The 15,636-nt window shown below is 37.8% G+C and overlaps 1 protein-coding gene across 3 annotated transcripts in view; it reads right to left on the bottom strand.

Moving 5' to 3' along the window:
* The window catches only part of PPP1R12A (protein phosphatase 1 regulatory subunit 12A), a 152,814-nt gene that overhangs the window by 105,696 nt on the left and 31,482 nt on the right, over nucleotides 1-15,636 (bottom strand). The window lies entirely within an intron of this gene.

Raw genomic sequence — 15,636 nt, 5'->3', positions numbered from 1 at the left:
CTGTTCTGCTATATTCAGACATGCTTTGGCAAAAAATATCAAGGATGAAGTTAAGAATATATGAGTCTCGGTCCTGAGGGAAAAAGTTGAAAAAAAAATCTTATTTGGTTATTTTAACCAAATATTATTTTCCATTTTAGCCTACCAAGCTAGTCTGCGTTTCTGGGACCATTGATGGAAGACTTAAGGGAGCAGGAGTTAATACTTCCAAGTCCTAAGAGGAGCACCAAACCTTCAAATGGAGAGCAGAGGAGAAAAAAAAAAGAAAAAAAAAAAGGTGAAGATATAGATGATTTTCAAGTATTCTGCTGAACACTAAGAAAAGGAGAACGAAACAGTTCCCAGGGAGCAAGGCATAGTAAATAGGAACGAACTGTTAGGTATTTACTAATATAAGTTGAGGAATGTAAAATACCACAAAAATGATTTCAATTTGATGCTTGTGTAAGTAGCCTCTAAAATAGCAATGATTCCTGCCTCATCCTCAACAAGTTTACATCCTTGTGTAAACTCCTCCCCTGGAGTGTGGACCAGACTGAGGGACTTGCTTCTAACAAATGGAATGAAGTAGAAGTAATGGTACGTCACTTTTAAGACTAGGCTATTAAAAGAGCGTAGCTTCCATCTTGGCATGAACCCTCTCTTGCCCTCTCCCAAATTGCTCACAACTTGGGAAAACTCAATTGCAGTGTCAAGAAGCAGTCTAATTAAGAGGCCCATGTGGCAAGGAAGCAAGACCTGCCAATAATGAGCTTTGAAGTGGATCCTTCCCCCCTCCCCCATCCCAAGTTAAGCCTTCAGACAACATGAAGTCCCAGCCAATAGCTTGAATTCAATCAAAGTACCTAGATAAACTATAGCCAAATTCCTTAACCATAGAAAATTTGGGTAATAAATGTTTGACATTTTAAGTTTAGGGGTAATTTGTTATGTGGTGATAAATAACAGCTACATTGCTGGATTTTTGACGAATGTAGAAGGCATTTATATCAGTTTTCATTGCTTCGGTTTGTGTGTATCCAAATATCCTGTTCCCTTCTGTACTTAATCTCTAATCTGTCTTTTCTCATGTATTTCCACTCCTCTTAAATGTGGTAAGTTAGTCCTTCAAGCTATTATCTAAATTTAGACCTATCACTCTATTTCCACAAATTCAAAGCTCTAATCACAATGGACCACGCTCCATTTCTTGAATATGCCAAACAATCTGAAACTATAACTTCAGAATAAATAACAATCACCTGATAATGTACCAGTACTCATGCTTGATGAGTAAAAAGGTATTTGATATAAAAGAAAATAATCTTCTAACTAACCAGAGTTATCCTAATAAACAATAAAAATTATTACTCTTTCAATATTTATGTTTGAGGATGGAGGGCATATGAATAGCAAGAATTAAAGTCAGCTTTTATACATTCCTTTGCATTGAGGGAAAAGGATATGTATAATTTTCTACTGCATAATTCATTCGTTTGATCATTTTCCCAAGACTATTATAAAAAGATGCCAGTATTTTTCATTTACAGATTATGGAGTTTTGACATTCCTTCAAATGTAAATAACTAGTCAAAAGAGAAAGTAATAAGGCAGAAATAAAAATACCTAAATTTTCAATTTGCCTCTTGAAACAACTGTCAGCATGCAGCCCTTTTGAATGCAATTCATCACAAAAATTTACTGTAGTATTTCCCAAACTGTTTCCATGAAATTACTAAAATGAAAAGGTTAATAAATGGTCTTTAATAAAAGGGTTCTTAAAAATAGTTAAATTTAGGAAATACTGGATTAAACAGATTTCTTTACTGCAGAACTTGTCAACAAGTCTCTTTTCCCACTGACATCTATTTTTATCACCAAAATCTTTTTTTTTTTTTTTTTTGCGGTACGTGGGCCTCTCACGGTTGTGGCTTCTCCGGTTGCGGAGCACAGGCTCCGGACGCGCAGGCTCAGCGGCCATGGCTCACGGGCCCAGCCGCTCCGCGGCATATGGGATCTTCCTGGACCGGGGCACGAACCCGTGTCCCCTGCATCGGCAGGCGAACTCTCAACCACTGTGCCACCAGGGAAGTCCCAAAATCTATTTTTATGTCCAAGTTAAGGCAGACAGTCTGGGAACCATTGTCCCATACACACGATGTATCTGTAATATAACAAACAAGTGTACCACTGCACTGTGAATTCCAAGTCTCTCTCACAGAATGAACTAATTTCATAATTTTACACTATTTTTCACCTCTAAGGGAAAAACCTTGAATGCAGATTTTGTGTACCAATAACTGCATGGAATCAAGAAACTTCTGAAAGGTTTTCTGTTGTTGTTGTTTATCTAAACCAAACAATCAATAATTAACGTGGCTAACTCAACACATTACAAATGAGATTTTCACTTTTGGGGATGGTTCTCCAGCTACCTAGAAGACTTTGACAAACACACGCATCTCTGCCAGAAAGACAGAAGCTACAAAATTCTGCTAAGATAGATGTGACAAAGGATCTTTAGATAAAACAAAACACAGTGCTAAAAACCCTACAAAGCACACGCTCATGCTCCATCACAAAAAAAGCAGGTTGGCAGGAGGAGGGGGTTGAGTTCAGTTGCCAAGAAAAGTAACCTGATCATAAAAATTCAATTCTTTCTGATCATACGAATTAACTAAGGCAGTTTGGGACTTCTCGTGAAGAAGACAAAGGGAACCTATGAGTAATGGCTGAGGCACTGCTAGACCTTATAGACTGCTCCTCAATTTAGTCTTCTTTTAACCATCTTAATCCTTTATTTCTGACAACTTTTCCAGCCTATGTTCATGTAGCTAGAATTAAATCATTCTCTTCTTCCGTTTTCTGTAACACGATGAACACACCTCTCCTAACACACTTAGAACACTGTGTGATAATTATCTACCCATATGTACTATTTCTGCATTCATTTTCCTATCCTTCTGCTTCCACTACTGTGAGCTCTTAAAGGCAAGGACTTCATTGTGTATTCAGAGCATAGACTACATTAGGCAGTAATCAAACATTGAATGGAGGAAACAGTAGGATTTAGCTTCAGTGTAGGACTCAGAAACAGGTGGCTGATTCTTTGTTACCTGTAGATGACTGTACCAGAAATTAATTTTTCCATGTCATATCTGACTTACTATAGTGGATAAGTTAAAACACATTTTGCAATCTTCCTATGTTAGGGGGAATAATACCTTCCCTTTTCCTACATGAAAAATCTATAACTAAGAATTTTAGTATCTACAAAGTATTAAACTATCTTGCAGTTAAACATACAATTGAGCGACACAGATCACTCAGAAAAATCACATTCTTCAAAGCAGAAGATGACTAGAGCTGAATAAGATCATACCAGGATAGAAATAAGTTATTGGTTTAGCGGCCCTTTGGTGGTGATCACTGCTGCTCCTGAATGTTTACACTTTTTTCACCTGTGTCCCCTAATCAGGTAGCAGGAGTTCCAAGGTAGGAAAGACTCCAAACAATTAATAATTCCACTTTCACCTACCCTAACGCCTGCCTTTAGTGAAACTTGCACTTCTTAATTGTACCATATGCAGATAGGATCCCTTCCCCTCATCTAGAGTCAGATAAAATAAACTGTTTTATTTTTAAGTTTCCTTTTAGAAAAATCAAATTATATAACCGATATCATGTAATGTTTTGTTAAAAATAACATGACCATTCTAGCCTAAAACTACTGCCACAAAAGCAATTCCTTTTTTGTGTAAGACAGACTCCCAATGCACATAAGGTTCTTAGTAATTTAGCTGCTGTGGTAATAAAGGCAGCCAAGAAGAGAGCACTGAAGACAAAGTGAAAGCCAGCTAGTTTTTTTTTTTTTTTTTTTTTTTGGAGTGGTGCCTTGCATTTCACTGAAAGTCTAAAAGCTAAGTCTTGACCATATAAGGCTTTGGGATTCCCATGGATAGAAATGCCTAGGCAACAGTCAAATCTAATAACCTTAAAATACATGAAATACAGGTACTAAACTACCATGAGAGGGTTCTTATTTTTTGCTCCAGTTTCACTTAAATATATTCTTACAGATAATCCCCAAAGTGTTCCTGCAAAACATTACGATCAAATTCACAAAGCTGAAATATATAAAAAGTATATATAACTCACAGAAAATTCCTTAAAAAATAAGCAACTTTTAATGGAAATCCTCCTAAAGTCTGTTACACATCCCTCTGTCATTTTAAACACATACAAAAAAATGCAATTTCATTTCTCTCCATTAACTCATTATGGTGTCAACGATTAAACTCTTGATGTTATATAACAATGTCCTTCTGGACAATAGTGTATACAGCTAAAATGATACCTAACATGCTTTTTGGGAATCGTTTGCTTTTAATAGGTTTTCTGCTTTCTATCTTGCTCCCATCTGTCACCTCCCGAAACTACATGATAGCATCCTATCTTCATCTTAATTTGTAGCTCTTAATTTGCCAAACATTAAAAAAAATTGAGCCTAAAATAAGAGTACATAGGGAGATTGGTTCAAGATGGCGGAGTAGAAGGATGTGCAATCACTCCCTTCTGCAAGAGCACTGGCATCACAACTAACTACTGAACAATCATCGATGCTGGAACTCACCAAAAAAGATATCCCACCTCCAAAGACAAAGGAGAAGCCACAATGAGACGGTAGGAGGGGCGCAATCACAATAAAACCAAATCCCATAACTGCTGGGTGGGTGATTCACAAACTGGAGAACAATTATACCACAGATGTCTACTCACTGGAGTGAAGGTTCTGAGCCCCACATCAGGATTCCCAACCTGGGGGTCTGGCAACGGGAGGAGGAATTCCCAGAGACGTGTGCAGCAGGACCCAAGGGAAAGGAGCAGTGACCCCACAGGAGACTGAACCAGACCTACCTGCTAGTGTTGGAGGGTCTCCTGTAAAGGCGGGGGTGGCTGTGGCTCACCATGGGGACAAGGACACTGGCAGCAGAAGTTCTGGGAAGTACTCCTTGGCGTGAGCCCTCCCAGAGTCCCCCATTAGCCCCACCAAAGAGCCTGTAGGTGCCAGTGCTGGGATGCCTACAACCGACAGGGAGGGAACTCAGCCTCACCCATCAGCACACAAGTGGATTAAAGTTTTACTGAGCTCTGCCCACCAGAGCAACACCCAGCTCTACTCACCACCAGTCCCTCCCATCAGGAAGCTTGCACAAGCCTCTTACATAGCCTCATCCACCAGAGGGCAGGCAGCAGAAGCAAGAAGAACTACAATCCTGCAGCCTATGGAACGAAACCCACATTCACAGACAGACAGACAAGAGGAAAAGGCAGAGGACTATGTACCAGACGAAGGAACAAGATAAAACCCCAGAAAAACAACTAAGCGAAGTGAAGATAGGCAACCTTCCAGAAAAAAGAATTAAGAATAATGATAGTGAAGATGATCCATGACCTTGGGAAAAGAATGCAGGCAAAGATTGAGAAGATACAAGAAATGTTTAACAAAGACCTAGAAGAACAAACAACTAGAAGAATTAAAGAACAAACAGAGATGAACAATACAATAACTGAAATGAAAAATACACTAGAGGGCCTCCCTGGTGGCGCAGTGGTTGAGAGTCCGCCTGCCGATGCAGGGGATACGGGTTCGTGCCCCGGTCTGGGAGGATCCCATATGCCGCGGAGCGGCTGGGCCCGTGAGCCATGGCCGCTGGGCCTGCGCATCCGGAGCCTGTGCTCCGCAATGGGAGAGGCCACAACAGTGAGAGGCCCGCACACCGCAAAAAAAAAAAAAAAAAAAAAAAAAAAAAAACACTAGAAAGAATCAGTAGCAGAATAACTGAGGCAGAAGAATGGACAAGTGACCTGGAAGACAGAATGGTGGAATTCACTGCCATAGCACAGAATAAAGAAAAAACAATGAAAAGAAATGAAGACAGCCTAAGAGACCTCTGGGACAACATTAAATGCACCAACATTCGCATTATAGAGGTCCCAGAAGGAGAAGAGAGAGAGAAAGGACCAGAGAAAATATTTGAAGAGATTATGGTCGAAAACTTCCCTAACATAGGAAATGAAATAGCCACCCAAGTCCAGGAAGTGCAGAAAGTCCCAGGCAGGATAAACCCAAGGAGGCACACGCCGAGAAACATAGTAATCAAACTGACAAAAATTAAAGACAAAGAAAAATTATTAAAAGCAACAAGAGAAAAACGACAAATAACATACAAGGGAACTCCCATAAGGTTAACAGCTGATTTCTCAGTAGAAACTCTGCAAGTCAGAAGGGAGTGGCACGATATATTTAAAGTGATGAAAGGGAAGAACCTACAACCAAGATTACTCTACCTGGCAAGGATCTCATTCAGATTTGACAGAGAAATCAAAAGCTTTACAGACCAGCAAAAGCTAAGAGAATTCAGCACCACCAAACCAGCTTTACAACAAATGCTAAAGAAACTTCTCTAGGTGGGAAACAAAAGAGAAGAAGAAGACCCACAAAAACAAACCCAAAACAATTAAGAAAATGGTCATAGGAACATACATATCGATAATAACCTTGAATGTAAATGCATTAAATGCCCCAACCAAAAGACACAGACTGGCTGAATGGATTAAAAAAAAAGACCCATATATATGCTGTCTACAAGAGACCCACTTCAGACCTAGGGACACATACAGACTGAAAGTGAAGGGATGGGAAAAGATACTCCATGCAAATGGAAATTAAAAGAAAGCTGGAGTAGCAATAGTCATATCAGATAAAATAGACTTTAAAAAATAAAGACTGTTACAAGAGGTAAGGAGGGACACTACATAATGATCAAGGGATCAATCCAAGAAGAAGATATAACAATTATAAATATATATGCACCCAACATAGGAGCACCTCAATATATAAGGCAAATGCTAACAACCATGAAAGGAGAAATGGACAGTAACACAATAATAGGGGACTTTAACACCCCACTAACCCCAATGGACAGATCATCCCGACAGAAGATTAATAAGGAAACAGAAGCTTTAAATGACCCAATAGACCAGATAGATTTAATTGCTATTTATAGGACACTGCATCCCAAAACAGCAGATTACACTTTCTTCTCAAGCACACAAGGAACATTCTGCAGGATAGATCACATCTTGGGTCAAAAATCAAGCCTTGGTAAATGTAAGAAAATTGAAATCATGTCAAGCACCTTTTCCGACCGCAATGCTATGAGATTAGAAATGAATTACAGGGAAAACAACGTAAAAAACACAAACACATGAAGGCTAAACAATACATTACTAAATAACCAAGAGATCACTGAAGAAATCAAAGAGGAAATCAAAAAATACCTAGAAACAAATGACAACGAAACCACAACGATCCAAAACCTATGGGATGCACCAAAAGCAGTTCTAAGAGGGAAGTTCATAGCAATACAATCCTACCTCAAGAAACAAGAAAAATCTCAAATAAACAATCTAACCTTACACCTAAGAAAGAAGAACAAATAAAACCCCAAAGTTAGTAGAAGGAAAGAAATCATAAAGATCAGAGCAGAAATAAATGAAATAGAAACAAAGAAAATACTGGCAAAGATCAATAAAACTAAAAGCTGGTTCTTTGAGAAGATAAACAAAATTGATAAACCTTTAGCCAGACTCATCAAGAAAATGAGGGAGAGGACTCAAATCAATACAATCAGAAATTAAAAATGGGAAGTCACAATGGACACTCCAGAAATACAAAGCATAAGAGACTACTACAAGCAACTCTATGCCAATAAAATGGACAACCTGGAAGAAATGGACAAATTCTTAGAAAGGTATAACCTTCCAAGAACCAGGAAGAAATAGAGAACACGAACAGACCAATCACAAGAAATGAAATTGAAACTGTGATTAAAAATCTTCCAACAAACAAAAGTCCAGGACCAAATGGCTTCATAGGTGAATTCTATCAAATATTTAAAGGAGCTAACATCCACCCTTCTCAAACTCTTCCAAAAAACTGCAGAGGAAGGAACACTCCCAGACTCATTCTATGAGGCCACCATCACACTGATACGAAGACCAGACAAAGATACTACAAAAAAAGAAAATTACAGAACAATATCACTGATGAATATAGATGTAAAAATCCTCAACAAAATACTAGCAAACAGAATCCAACAGCACATTAAAAGGATCATACCCCATGATCAAGTGGGGTTTATCCCAGGGATGCAAGGATTCTTCAATATACACAAATCAATCAATGTGATACACCATATTAACAAACTGAAGAATAAAAACCACATGATCATGTCAATAGATGCAGAAAAATTTTTGACAAAATTCAACATCCATTTATGATAAAAACTGTCCAGAAAGCGGGCCCAGAGGGAACCTACCTCAACATAATAAAGGCCATATGTGACAAACCCACAGCAAACATCATTCTCAATGGTGAAAAACTGAAAGCATTTCCTCTGAGATCCGGAACAAGACAAGGATGTCCACTGTCGCCACTATTACTCAACATAGTTTTGCAAGTCCTAGCCATGGCAATCAGAGAAGAAAAGGAAATAAAAGGAATACAAATTGGAAAAGAAGAAGTAAAACTGTCACTGTTGGCAGATGACATGATACTATACATAGAGAAGCCTAAAGATGCCACCAGAAAACTACGAGAGCTAATCAATGCATTTGGTAAAGTTACAGGATACAAAATTAATGCACAGTAATCTCTTGCATTCCTATACTAACAATGAAAGATCAGAAAGAGAAATTAAGGAAACAATCCCATTCACCACTGCAACAACAAGAATAAAATCCCTAGGAATAAACCTACCTAAGGAGGTAAAAGACCTGTACTCAGAAAACTATAAGACACTGATGAAAGAAATCAAAGATGACACAAACAGATGGAGAGATATACCATGTTCTTGGATTGGAAGAATCAATATTGTGAAAATGACTATACTACCCAAAGCAATCTACAGATTCAATGTTATCCCTATCAAATTACCAATGGCATTTTTTACAGAACTAGAACAAAAAATCTTAAAATTTGTATGGAGACACAAAAGACCCTGAATAGCCAAAGTAATCTTGAGGGAAAAAAATGGAGCTGGAGGAATCAGACTCCCTGACTTCAGACTATACTACAAAGCTACACTAATCAAGACAATATGGTACTGGTGCAAAAACAGAAATATAGATCAATGGAACAGGACAGAAAGCCCAGAGACAAACCCACACACCTATGGTCAACTAATCTATGACAAAGAGGACAAGGATATACAACGCAAAAAAGACAGTCTCTTCAATAAGTGGTGCTGGGAAAACTGGACAACTACATGTAAAAGAATGAAATTAGAACACTCCCTAACACCATATACAAAAATAAACTCCAAATAGATTAAAGATCTAAATGTAAGACTGGACACTATAAAACTGTTAGAGGAAAACACAGGATGAACACTCTTTGACATAAATCACAGCAAGATCTTTTTTGACCCACCTCCTAGACTAATGAAAATAAAAACAAAAATAAACAAATGGGACCTAATGAAATGTAAAAGCTTTTGCACAGGAAAGGAATCTATAAACAAGATGAAAAGACAACCCTCAGAATAGGAGAAACTATTTGCAAACGAATCAACGGACAAAGGATTAATCTCCAAAATATATAAACAGCTCATGCAGCTTAATATTTAAAAAACAAACAACCCAATCAAACAATGGGCAGAGACCTAAATAGACATTTCTCCAAAGAAGACATACAGATGGCCAAGAGGCACATGAAAAGCTGCTCAACATCACTAATTATCAGAGAAATGCAAATCAAAACTACATTGAGGTATCACCTCACACCAGTCAGAATGGACATCATCAGAAAATCTATAAACAACAAATGCTGGAGAGGGTGTGGAGAAAAGAGAACCCTCTTGCACTGTTGGTTGGAATGTAAATTGATACAGCCACTATGGAGGACAGTATAGAGGTTCCTTAAAAATCTAAAAATAGAATTACCATATGACCCAGCAATCCCACTACTGGGCATATAACCAGAGAAAACCGTAATTCCAAAAGACACATGCACCCCAATGTTCCCTGCAGCACTATTTACAATAGCCAGGTCATGGAAGCAAGCTAAATGCCCACTGACAGACAAATGGATAAAGAAGATGTGGTACATTTACACAATGGAATATTACTCTGCAATAAAAAGGAACGAAATTGGGTCATTTGTAGAGACATGGATGGACCTAGAAACAGTCATACAGAGTGAGGTAAGTCAGAAAGAGAAAAACAAACATCATATATTAACACATATATGTGGAATCTAGAAAAATGGTACAGATGAACCGGTTTGCAAGGTAGAAATAGAGACACAGATGTAGAGAACAAACATATGGACAGCAAGGGGGGAAAGCGGGGTGGGGATGGTGGCGGAGGGATGAATTGGGAGATTGGGATTGGCTTATATACACTAATATGTATAAAATAGATAACTAATAAAAACCTGAAGAGAGAAAAAAAGAGTACATAGAAACTATATGAGGACTTCTAAGTAAAATAAAAGTACTTGTGCTTAAGTGTGTGCATTCTGCAACATCTATTCCAGTTCCATGAATAATGCTTATTTACTAGCTATTGTTTAGGTCATAAAGTTTCCAATGTCAGAAAAAAATGATTAGAGAAATTACGCAGAGGACAGACCTAACCAAGTAACATCAAAACTGACAACTGCTGTAAAACGGGGAACTAATATATGTTATTGGCAGTGTTTTCCTTGCATAGGGGTGATTAAGAGAACAATCATGTGATGCAACTAGTGCTGATCATTTCAGAGCTCTTGGAAAAAATAGTGACCCTGAGAAAACGAGCAAAGACCCTGAGATAACAGTTCACTTTTACATTACTTACATTTTACTCACAACATTGCATGCTCATGTCTTTAGAATAATAAGATATCCTGATAACTTACTTTGTGATTTTAATTTTCAAGAATTCAAGAGCAAACACAGGGAAAGTAGAAGTTCATCTCACAAAACTTAGTGTGTAAAGCTCAGTGGAGCAGTCATGTCTAATACAGATGGAAATCTTCTCGTTTTTAAAAAAATAAATTTATTTATTTATTTATATTTTTGGCTGCGTTGAGTCTTCATTGCTGCGCACACGCTTCCTCTAGTTGCAGCGAGCAGGGGCTACTCTTCTTTGTGGTGCACGGGCTTCTCATTGCGGTGGCTTCTCTTGTTGCGGAGCACGGGCTCTAGGCGCACAGGCTCAGTAGTTATGGTTCACAGGCTCTAGAGCACAGGCTCAGTCGTTGTGGAGCATGGTCTTACTTACTCCGCAGAATGTGGGATCTTCCCGGACCAGGGACTGAACCTGCATCCTCTGCATTGGCAGGCAGATACATAACCACTGCGCCACCAGGGAAGTCCCGAGAAATCTTTTCTGACAGAGCTATTTCATGTTAACAAGAGAACAGATTATATAAATAAGACATGAAGGTAAACCCCCAAGCTCTGTTTTATCACAATAGTCTTCCTTCTCCAGAAAATATCTTCCAGAAGAGCAAAAACAGTTTCTGGACTTTAATACCCTTCACCAGCATGGTTCAGATCTTTTCAGTAACTATTGAACATATATCATTTATTGTGATACAACAGGCTGGTCATACAAAGATGAATCATGATTGATACAGATCCATATGAAATACACGGTTTTAATTGGGAGCCAAATAGGAAATACTTTAACACGGCAAGCACCTTACTTTGTAGGAGCTAAGAAGATAGAAAGAGCCTAGAGAGAGAGGAGTCAGAGCTTCTAGGAGTATGTGTCTTTAAGAATAAAGAAATGGTGAAGGCTAAAACAATATTCCTAAAAGGTAGGGAGTAAGATATCAGATAGACAGCGTGTGGTATTGCAGAAGGACCATAAAGTGCAAGAGATGATAGGTGATGAGGCAGAATTAAGTGGAGATAAGAGGGGGAGATGGGCTTCCCTGGTGGCGCAGTGGTTGAGAGTCCGCCTGCCGATGCAGGGGACACGGGTTCATGCCCCGGTCCGGGAAGATCCCACATGCCGCAGAGTGGCTGGGCCTGCGAGCCATGGCTGCTGAGTCTGCACGTCCGGAGCACAGCTCCGCAACGGGAGAGGCCACAACAGTGAGAGGCCGGCGAACAAAAAAAAAAAAAAAAAAGAGGGGGAGACTGTGGCTGGCCTTGCAGATCAGGCTAAGGAGACTAAATGTATTCTGTACAAAAACAAGGTGTGTCCAATATGAGTAATATAAAGGGATTCATCGAAAAGGGAAAAAAATTCCCACAAACTATCCTAAAATTAACTAAAATTATTTTTATTATGTTATTTAAATAGCTACTAACATCAACTTAGGCCGTTATACATGCCTTAGTATATATGTAAATCTAAACAAATTTATAAATTTTCTCATGACTTTTTTCTTTAGTTTGTAAAGGGGTCTGTGATGTCAACTGGCTGGGAATTTACCCCCATCCAATTGCAAACATGACATTTTCACTAAATTTTCACTAAATCCATCCATTTTCACTAAATCTCATTTGTTGCTGACAGTTAAATCTGTTATATTTGGCACCAACACCAACGCAAATGCAAATGTCTTCAACTGAAGCTAAGAAGCAGTATTCAGTTGTAAAATTCAACTGAAACTAAGAAGCAGTATTCATGGGTAGCTAGAAATACCCATCTTCCTGGCTACCCATGGTCATATATTTTAGATTATCTTCACAATGAAAACTCAAGAATTTAGACATTCTTATTGAGATAGTGATTAAGAGAAAAAGCATCTTAAGAATGCCTCCTAAATTTCTGGCTTATGTGATTAGATGGAAGACAATGCCACCATTTCCAAATGTGTCAGCTCTAAGATCTTAGAATTCTGAAACTCCCAGAGAAGAATATGGTGTCCCATTCTACATCTTCCTCCCTCTTTGGACTGAATCTCTTCTTTTTTGGTGCTCATTGTGAATTCCTGATTCTTGACCCCTTCCAATTCTCCCCAGTCCACCATTCACAGGCTTTATTTGCCTACTCTATTTCAACTATTCATTCAGCACCCCAGAATTTCTTGCCAGTCTTTAGGGCTGAGTAGTATCATCCATTTGCTCTCTGTGCTCTTATAAAGATGCTGTGAAGCACTGCTAGAAATATTATGAAACCATATTAATTTGGTCCATTATAACATCACTCTAACCTCACTGTATTATTCTACTCTCCTTCTCTTTCCCTGAATCCCTATCACATTGTATTTACCACTCCAAATCTCCTCCAGTCTCCTTATATTAAATCCTATTCCTCCACAATGCCACCTGAGATAAATACCCAATAGCTATACTTTTACACTATAAAGAAAACTGAAATGGTCAATGGCAATCTTCTAAGATCTCACTGTTCCCACATTAAAAGTTCTTACATCTCCCTTCTTTCTTCTCTTTTTGGTTTGGGAGAAGAAATGTCCCACCATTCCGAAACTAATTCCTAATGACTTATTACACAAATGCCTTCTACTTTTCTATATTTATGCTTCAATATTTTACCCTATGCATCAGCCAACCTGAACTATTCACTAGTTCAATTCTTATCCTGGCATCTCTTGTAATGTTGCTCCCTCCTTCTATAATGCTTTCCCTGTATCTCTGCCTAGACTGCACCCCTGCCCCAACAAAAATTCTTTCCATTCCTCTACATCCTAAAAACTACATAAAACACAAAAATATTTATTGACACTACCTTCCACGTATAGTATTTCCCACTTTTCCTTTAAATTTTATTATAAAAATGTTCAAACATATAGCAAAGTTGAAAGACTTTTACTGTGAATACCTATGTATCCATCATCTAGATTATATTATTAATATGTTATTACTTGCTTGGAATATATAGCTATCTACCCTTTATCCATCATTCCTTTATCCATCCATTAATCCAGCTACTTTAAAAAGTACCAAAAAAGTAAGGCTGCAGAAATTAGTATAGATAATTAGTAAATTATCTCCCTAAATACTTCAGCATGTGTATCATTAATTAGAGTTCAATATTTGTTTAGTTTTCTTTTGATTCAAAACTTACATACTATGAAATGCAAGGAACTTAAATGTATATTCACTGTGTTTTAACTAATGCATAAACCTGTGTAACCCAAACCTCTATCAATATTTAGAACCTACCATCACTACAGAAAGTTCCTTCACGTCGCTTTCTACTCAACTCCCACACCCCCATTGTAAAAGCAACCACTACTTTTTTTTTTTACCATAAATAAGGTGTGGCTATTTAAAAATTTCATGTAAGTGGAATTCTAGAGTATACCCTTATTATGTGAAAGCCTTTCTGTAAGCAAGATGTTCATGAGATTCATTCATGTAGCTGTAGGTATCAGTGGTTTGTCCTTTTAATTTCTGAGTGGCTATTTCCTTGTATGGCGATATCATTATTTATCCATTCCTCTACTGATGAACACCTGGGCTGTTTCCAGTTTTCAACTGTTAAGAATAAAGCTGTTATGAACATTCTGGTATGAGTCTTTTCAGAACATATGTTTTCATTTCTTAGGCAAACACTAGGAACAGAATTCTGGGCAGACGTATATTTACTTTTATAAGAAATTGACGAACATTTCCCCAAAGTAACTGTACTAATTTATATCTCCACCAATAATGAGTTCCCATTGCTCCGCATTCTCACCAACATTTGATGACGTGTTTTGTTTTGTTTTGTTTTCATTTAGCCACTGATTGGTGTAACATTCCCCCTTTCTGAAAATAACTGGCATTGTGTTTGCACCTTTCCTCTTATCCTGTGTGGAATTAGTTATATTTGCACTTGACTTGCCCCATTAGACTATATACATGTCTTGAAGTTACAAATTGTGTTAGTTCCCTTTCCCCCTACAACGTTTATAGCAGAGTGCTTTGCACATGCCAAAACAATAAATGTCAGTTTAATTTAATTGATTATTAAAATTTATTTGTCCTCCCCATTCTGGATAAGCAACGGCAAAAAAAAAATCCAAAAGGCACATATGTGAAATGAGGCTACAGACAAGCAAGGGTTGGTAACAATCCTCCAATTTTATCGTAGTCCTCTGCTAAACTACGAAACAACCCTAAAATCATTTATTATGCTGTTTTTCCTATAATAGTGTCATATCTAGACACATATATATAAAAACATACAGAAACAGAACATAAGCTCCATGTAGACTCCACAAGCAAAGGAATTTTTGTCTGCTTTGTTCATTGATGTATCCTAGTGTCTAGAATAGTGCCTACCAGGTAACAGGCACACAAATATTTGTTGAATAAATACACATACGTGTTTCTACAAATGTGCCCTTAAATCAATAGCAGTGAACTTAAAACAATGAACAACAAAGCTTCTTACAGTTATAACTTTAACACCTTTAAACCCTAATACCCATGAATATATCCTTTTATAAATAGTTAAGTTTCTGTCTGGGATTTTAAAATATTTTCCAAAGTGAATCTTCACACAATCTGGAATGGTAATTATCTTTAACTTAAGTATACAAGTTAGGGAAGCATACACACTGAATTTTACAGAAAGAAGGTGGCTCCTGAATAGCCTCCGCAGATGTACCAAATCAAGCCGGCAATCAATGATATAGTATAG

Source organism: Mesoplodon densirostris, chromosome 11 (genome assembly GCF_025265405.1).
Source record: "Mesoplodon densirostris isolate mMesDen1 chromosome 11, mMesDen1 primary haplotype, whole genome shotgun sequence".
NCBI classification, from domain to species: Eukaryota; Metazoa; Chordata; class Mammalia; order Artiodactyla; family Ziphiidae; genus Mesoplodon; species Mesoplodon densirostris.
The sequence above is the reverse complement of the archived record's forward strand: the minus strand, read 5'-3'. Positions and strand labels throughout refer to the sequence as shown.